This window comes from Dermacentor albipictus, chromosome 8, assembly GCF_038994185.2.
Source record: "Dermacentor albipictus isolate Rhodes 1998 colony chromosome 8, USDA_Dalb.pri_finalv2, whole genome shotgun sequence".
Lineage (NCBI taxonomy): Eukaryota > Metazoa > Arthropoda > Arachnida > Ixodida > Ixodidae > Dermacentor > Dermacentor albipictus.
The window spans coordinates 109,453,180-109,460,965 of record NC_091828.1 but is presented as its reverse complement, the minus strand read 5'-3'; the positions used below and the strand labels follow the sequence as shown (position 1 = coordinate 109,460,965).

The following is a 7,786-nucleotide window of genomic DNA, read 5'->3' as shown; positions in this document are numbered from 1 at the left end:
CGCTGAACATCAGCATTTAGGCATTTCACTAACTCTTGATTCCTCTCTCTGCAATTATTTCCAGCCCGCAAGTGGGTTAACCTAGCCAAGTTTTTTTTTTTTACTCAGTGTACAGAATAACCAAAGATGCTCTTGACATTTTGAATTTACTCTTTTCCACTTGGCCCCCTGGTGAATGAGCTGTCCAATTCCCCCTCCCTTTCTTTCCGATTTAGTTCTGTTGAACCCTTCGCAAAAATTATTCTCTTCTCAGTCACTGGCGGCTCTTGCGAGTCTCTAAGGTGCGTTTCTGTTACCGCTACATACCTGTTTGTTCTCTATTTAACTGCTCCTCACTCTGTGCCCTCATACTTTTTCTGCAGAGTCTACTTTTTCTTTGAGTGCAGAGTCGCACTCAAAGGACTGCACCCAGCTTGCACTCCTTCTATGTCCACTCCAAATGAATCATAAACAAAGGTGGGCAGAAATTTTATCTCAAGTTCCTTTAAAACTAAAGCAAGTCATTGTACGCCGTAGCTTGCGTAATGCCACCAAACTAGTTGCCGAGACAAGGCGGAAATTGTTGTTGAATCTTTATAACCATGAAGCAAGGGAACTGAAAAAGTATGAGGCAAAAGAAAAGAAGAAATTTCAAAACAAAAATAAAAGCTTAGCTGGGACAGCATAACCCCTATTCCCAATCTGCATGCCAGCAGTAGCAACCGATTTCCAAAAGATGATCAGATGCCTGCTGGACTGCCTACTGTAAATAAGGAGAGAAAAAGCGTTTCAAAGCAAAAATGGCAAGAATTCGTCTGGGACAGCATTATCCCTATTACGACCCGGCATGCTAGAGCTAGCAACCTCTTCACACGATAGTCATGCGCCTGTGCAAACTACAACTGAGAAAATAATGTCATTAACTTATCTAGTGCCATGCTTGCAGCCGATCAGCTCAAACTTCTGTTGAGGGGCTTGATATTTGTCCATCGTTCAATGAGTTTGAACTCTACCAGGACCTCAATAACTTCTGCGTGACATTCGCCTCTGGGAATACCTCCTCCCCCCCCCCCCTCTCCTGGCCCCGTGCACCCGGGGCCCATGGCCCCCCGTTGCGATCCCGTATATACATGATGTGTCCCATCGCATAAAAGAAAGCCGCAGGCCGGGCTGGTATAAAGGTCGTGTTCTCTGCGCCTAACAAGTTGGGAAGGATGCGCAAAAAAAACGAAAGCCGGAGAACACCTGGACCGTGCAATAAGCAACATATGTCGCCAAGCCTGTAGATTGCAGTACCAATGTAATATATTCTTATGCCCAGATCTTGCGGCTGCACTTACTCAGGGCAAGCAGGACGCTGTATCAATGCACGTTTGCGTGAGCATGCGCACTGTGTCAAGATTAAGAGTGGCAGTAATCTGGTTATTCATTGTGACAAGTGTGGCTGTTCTCCACTGCTTGATGACCCACGTGTGTTGAAAAGGCACAACAATCAGATGGCCAGATAAATCTATGAGGCATTTTCAATGTGTCAGTTAGGAGCCACCTGTGTTAGCTCCCTTCCATAGCACTTTGTGACAAAGATCTTAAGTTCCTTAGAAGTTAAGCAGTTTGGCCTGTGTCCACCATGTTATGGTTTCTTTTATATTATTTTACAATGTTTAATGTTATTGACGCATGCGCAGCAGTAGTTGACCGACGATGACTCGCCTTCCCCTCCCCTTCTCCTTTCACTCTCTTTAAGCCTGTTGCGAATTTTATATATTTGCGCAGGCTTCAATAAAGGTGTTGGCAGTAAGCGCTCACCCTGTGTCCTCCCTTGTCCGTGTTTTCTGGCGCTGTTTTAAATATGAATGATTATAAGGATAGAGCAGTTTGCTGAAGCTGCTGAATCAGCAATGAGAAAGGTGCAAACTGTGTACTGTAGTCATGGGCGGCTTCAATATAAAAGGGGGAGAAAAATCGGCCGGGGGACAAGCAACTGACAACTACGACATCGATTCTGGGAATCGTATAGGAGAGATGTCGGCAGAATTCGCGGAGAAGAATAGACTCTGAACAATGACTACTTTCTTAAGGAAGCGCATTAATAGGAACTATATTTGGAAAAGCCGTGACGGAGAAACAAGAAATGGAGCTCTCCTGCCCATCCCACCCAAGTGCAGGATGTAGAAGTGTTATGTAGTGTAAAGGACAGTGATCCTAGATTAGTGAGGTCTAGGATTGCTATCAGTTTTGTTGTGTTATCGCTCTAGCGGCGGCGCGACTATCGCGACAGCTTCTTATATTAGCCCAGTCATGTGGCCACCGGGCCGCATTCCACTACGAGCCATCATGGAATAAACCACGTTTGGTTTTGCTTATGCCTTCTTCCTTCGTCTGCGGTTTCCCCCCCACGAAAACACTACATTGGCGACGAGGATTGGATCCTGAGCAATTCTACCGCAAGCTGACATGGCAACGGAAGGTCCGGCAGTGGCATGTTCAGTGGCGCAAATCGTGGGTCGACTGGGACACATCGAGCCCTTTGACGAGTCCGCAAGCGACTGGCCGTCGTACGAGGAACGATTGTCGTCGTTTCTTTAGGTCAACCATATCCCCGAGGACGACAAGGTACACGCTTTTTTTAGTCTTATGTGCCCAAAGATGTATACAGTCTTCTCAAGTCGTTGACCGCGCCGGAATCGCCGTTAGCTAAGGGCTTCGAGTTTTTAAAGAGACTTCTTGGTGACCATTTGTCACCGAAGCTGTCGGTAATTAGCGAACGCGCAAAATTTCACAGAAGAGCGCAACTTGAGACAATTTCAATTTCGGAATATGTTGCGCAGTTGCGGAAATTGGCACAGACATGCGAATTTGAATCCGCCCTCGATCAGTCATTGCGGGACCGTTTTGTCTGCGGTCTGCGCCGAGAAGATATGCAGCGAGTGTTATTCACGGAGGGTAACAAGTTAACCTTTCAGAAAGCCGCGGAACGAGCGCTAGCAACGGAAGCGCCGAAAAAGAGTGTTGCAGAAGCGCACGCTTCAGAATCAAGCGTATCAGACGTTCACAGAGTCGGAGTGGTTGGGGAATCTGATATGACGCAGGAAAATTGCTACCGCTGCGGATCTGCGAAACATGCAAGCAGACTGTGCCCGCACGTTGCGGCCGTCTGTTTCAAATGTGATAAGAAAGGGCACGTTCAAAGAGTGTGCCGAGCTAACAAGAAGAGAACGACGAAGGGAGCGCGTCGAAACGCGATGAAGGGGTGGAGTCCCCTTCAAGCTTCTGTTAGCGTGAAAAGAATGGTTTCGCCTGGTCTGGAGCCGATAAAAATTTCAGTGCAAGTGCAGTGTCGATCACACTTGTCTAGAGTGGCCCGAAGGCTGCTCCGCTTTGCGCCTGCGACGCCTAGCGACAAGCCCTGGGCCTGCGTGATTTGCGGGTCGCGAGCACCGGCTTTTTATCACTAGACGAGCACTGCCAGCTGAGCTGCGTGCGTGGCACTTCTAGAATGCTGCGGCCTGTATCTTGGCTGCCCGCGAATGCCGCAACGTCCACGCGCATGGCGCTATCGGCCAACACATCTCGAACCCGGTGCTTGTCACTAGGCGTCACAGGCGCAGTGCGGAGCAGCCGTCGGGCCACTCTAGACAAGTGTGATCGACAATGTACAAGATGTATCCTTGGAAATGGAGCTGGATATTGGGGCTACTGTGTCCGTAATGTCTTTGGATCAGTTTCGTCAAATGTTTCCCTCAATCAAGGTCGTGCCAACGACGCTGAAGCTGCGGACGTTCGACGGAGCCGTCGTCCAGCCTGTCGGAGTGGCTCACGTTGCCGTGCAGTACGGAGAGCAGAGGGCTCAGCTGCCCTTTTACGTCACGAGAGAAAATTTGGGACCCCCTCTGCTAGGTCGACAACGGTTGCGAGCCATCCGACTCGACTGGAGCCGTATTTTCAAGCTCAACGCTATTCCCAGGTGGGACGCTTCTGCCTGTTCCAGACTGCGCGCTCTTCTAGACAGGTATCAGAGTTTGTTTCAGGACGAGCTGGGGACAATTACAGAAGAAAGAGCGACATTGTACCTGAAAGAAGGTAGCGTGCCAAAATTTATGAAGGCAAGAAGTGCTCCCTCTGCATTGCAAGCAGCAGTCGAGGCTGAGCTTCAAAACTTGGAAGACATGGGAGTCATTTCGCCAGTCGAACAAGTGACTACGCCACGCCGGTTGTGCCAGCAGTAAAGAAGGACGGTGGCATAAGACCATGCGGCGATTATAAGACCACCCTAAACCTTTGTCTTGAAACTGATTGGTATCCACTCCTGAGAATCGACGAGTTATTCACAGCGCTCGCAGGGGGCCAAGAATTTTTAAAATTGACCTAAATCGAGCCTATCAGCAGGTAGAAATGTCTGAGTCGTCAAGAAAGTACTTGACACTAAATACTCATAAAGAACTTTTTTCCGTAGACAGGCTGCCATTCGGGGTTTCTTCGGCACCTTTCATTTTCCAAAGAATTGAGGACACAATGGTGAAAGGCCTGAAAGGCGTCAGCTGCTATTTGGATGACGTTCTCATCTCCGGCAAGACGTCAGACGAGCATTTTGCAAATCTCGAAGCGGTTCTGAAGCGGTTGACTGAGCGCGGCGTTCGAGTAAAGAAAAAAAACTGTTAATTTTTCCAAACGGTATTACAGTATCTGGATCATGTTATCAGTGCAGCAGGTGTCAGCACAACGCCAGACAAGATAGAAGCACTGATGAAAGCATCCGCGCCCATAGGCAAGCATCAACTACAATCGTTTCTGGGCATTGTAAACTACTACGGGAAGTTTGTTCCCCGATTGTCTACTCTGGCCAGTCCACTTTACAAACTGTTGCGTCGCGACCAGCCATGGCTCTGGAATGAATCGTGTCAAGGAGCGTTCGAGCAAATCAAGAGTGCGTTTGCGTCATCCTCGATCCCGGCTCATTACAACCTAGATAAACCTTTGCAAGTGGCATGTGACGCTTCCCAATACGGCGTGGGCGCAGTGCTTTCTGATGTAACTGAAGATGGAAGCTCTCGGCCTGTGTATTATGCGTCGCGCACATTAACTGAGCCTGAAAAATACAATCAGCTAGAAAAAGAAGCGCTGGCCATTATCTTTGCCGTCAAAATGTTTTATTTTTACATCTATGGAAGATGTTTCACGTTGATTACGGATCACAAGCCATTACAAACAATTCTGGGGCAAAAAACAGGCATTCCGCCAATTGAAGCGGCACGCTTACAGCGATGGGCTGTCACGGTGTCCGCTTACAAGTACTCGCTCGTGTACAAAAAGTCCAGTGGCAACGCAGAAGCAAATTTCTTTTCAAGGTTCCAGCTCCAGGGTCCTGAAGACGGCGCGTCCGATAGCAAGGAATCATTTTATGCTTTGCGTCTGGAATCTATGCCGGTATCCGCTAAACAGATTGCGCTCGCTACAGCACGTGATCCGGTGCTCAGTAAAGTGCTCCAGCTTACAAGCATAGGTTGGCCATTGCATTTGCGAGATGTGAGCTTAAAACAATTTTTCGACAGACGTTTGCAGATCAGCGTGCATCAAGGGTGCCTCATGTATGGCCTGAGGGTTGTTATTCCGTCCCCTCTTAGGGAGTCCGTGCTCGACGAACTGCCCCTAGGTCATCCCGGCATTGTGCGGAGCAAGGAGCAGGCCCGCAGCTACGTGTGCTGGCCGTCAATTGATGCAGACTTGAAGTACGAAGTTGCCAAGCCTGCCAGGAACAACGGAATGATCCATTTAAGGCACCTCTGCAGCCCTGGCCATGGCCGACCGCACCGTGGAGGCGAATTCACTTTGACTTCGCGAGACCTTTCCGAGGAACTATGTTTTTAGTGGTTGTAGATGCTCACTCGAAGTGGCCGGAAGTGTTCGTTATGCGAAGCACAGCATTCGAGTGTACTGTTTCCTGCTTTCGTGAACCTTTCTGTAGATTCGGAGTGCCGGAGATGGTGGTGTCCTACAATGGACCACAACTGTTGTCCGAAGAGTTCAAGGCGTTTATGCGGAACGTTGGGGCCAGACATGCCGTGAGCGCCCCTTATCACCCAAGCACAAATGGTCTGGCGGAGCGTTTCGTGCAAACGTTGAAGTCTGCTCTACGCAAGTGATCTCCCGCTGAGTCTGTCGAAGAAGCACCGCATAACTTATTGGCATAGCGAAATACCCCTCACCCTACGGCTGGAGAAGCTCCAGGTAAGCTGTTGATGGGTAGAAGATTGCGCACCAGGCTGGATGCAATGAAGCCTACAGTGGAGGGGAAGGTGATGTACAGTCAGTTCACCCAAATGCAGCAGCGCAGGAGCAACAGGGACTGTTTTTGTGTTAATGACATTGTTCTTGTTCGCAATTACAGAGGCTCAACGAAGTGGCTTCGTGGAACCGTTCTGAAGAAGACTGGACCAGTCTCTTACAAAGTCATGGTAACCACACCCCGAGGCAAGTTCATCTGGCGTCGACATCTAGACCATCTGCTGGCTGGCGCCGGCCCTATGGTGACACCAAGGGCATCCGACTCCGACTTCACGGAGGGGTTCCTGGTCTTCCCTCAAAGCCAGACTGGTGCCCAGCCAACGTCAGAAGATCCGGGGCCCGTGGAGTCTGTCCCTCCAGCTCCCGCTACTCCATCCGAGACATCAGCTCCGCAAAGGCGCTACCGGTCAAGACAACGCAGTCCACCCGAGCGATACTAATCCCGTTCTTTAGCTATTGTATAACGATACAAGTGCACCCTTTAAAATAAAGAGGGAGGAGTGTTGTAATATCATCGTCGCTAGAGCGATAGCAGCGGCGCGACTATCGCGACAGCTTGTTATATTAGCACAGTCATGTGGCCACCAGGCCGCATTCCACTACGAGCCATCATGGAATAAAGCACGTTTCGTTTTGCTTGCGCCTTCTTCCATCGGCTGTGGTTTCCCCACAAGAGAACACTACAAATTTGAAGTGAGAAAGAGAAAAATTACTACAAAGGAACGTACCAACCTAGACACAGTAAGGCTAAAAGGAGAATTGAGGCCAGAGGTCGCTAGCAGATATGCAGCTTTAGAACAGGAAGATTAAGATAATAGAGGGGCAATGAATGAACGCGTAACCAGTCTGATTTCAGAAGCAGAAACTGAAGTTGGAGGTAAGGCACCAAGGAAACTAATAGGTAAGCTCTGTCAAGTAACAAAGTACCTTATAAAGAAACGACAGAGCATGAACCTGTCTAATTCCGAAGATACAATTCCCTGAACTGTAACAACTGATAAATGAAAAGAAAATAAGTAGTATTCGGAATTACGTTAAAAATTAAGGTAGTATTAAAAATTGGCCTCAGCATGAAGTTAGGGAGACGAAACTAGGTATGTAGGAAAGGGAAAGATGTATTCAGGGAGAGATAAGCAAGGTAGTGTCAGCAATTTTAATGATATAGTAGAAGCAGCAGAAGAATTCTACACTGCCCTCTACAGTACCCAGAATAGCCACGCAAACTTAATTGGAAGCACCCAGTGACAAGAATGACGTCTTGTGGGTACCCAATGGACATCGAATGCCAGGACATACAGGTGAGTGGACCTTGAGCTTTCCAAATAAATTAGTAGACCTACTACGCCAACATTGTAACAGGCTGTAGGCTTACCGTTGTTTTTGTTTTCATTTTAGCACGATAACGTTAATGTCCCCGTGCCGCAGAAAGGCCAGCGTCGCGCGTCACTTCGGCAAAAGTAACTTACTGAAACCACGCAGGCCCTCCTTCAGGCGCGAGGAAGTTACTAAGCTAATTGAATTCCTC

General features: G+C 48.6%; 1 long non-coding RNA gene across 1 annotated transcript; it reads left to right on the top strand.

Moving 5' to 3' along the window:
- Positions 1-1,784: 1,784 nt before the first annotated feature.
- On the top strand, positions 1,785-6,897 carry LOC135915638 (uncharacterized). Its single transcript, XR_011507756.1, has 2 exons — positions 1,785-2,592; positions 6,365-6,897. It is a non-coding gene; the product is annotated as an uncharacterized lncRNA (long non-coding RNA).
- Positions 6,898-7,786: the final 889 nt, after the last annotated feature.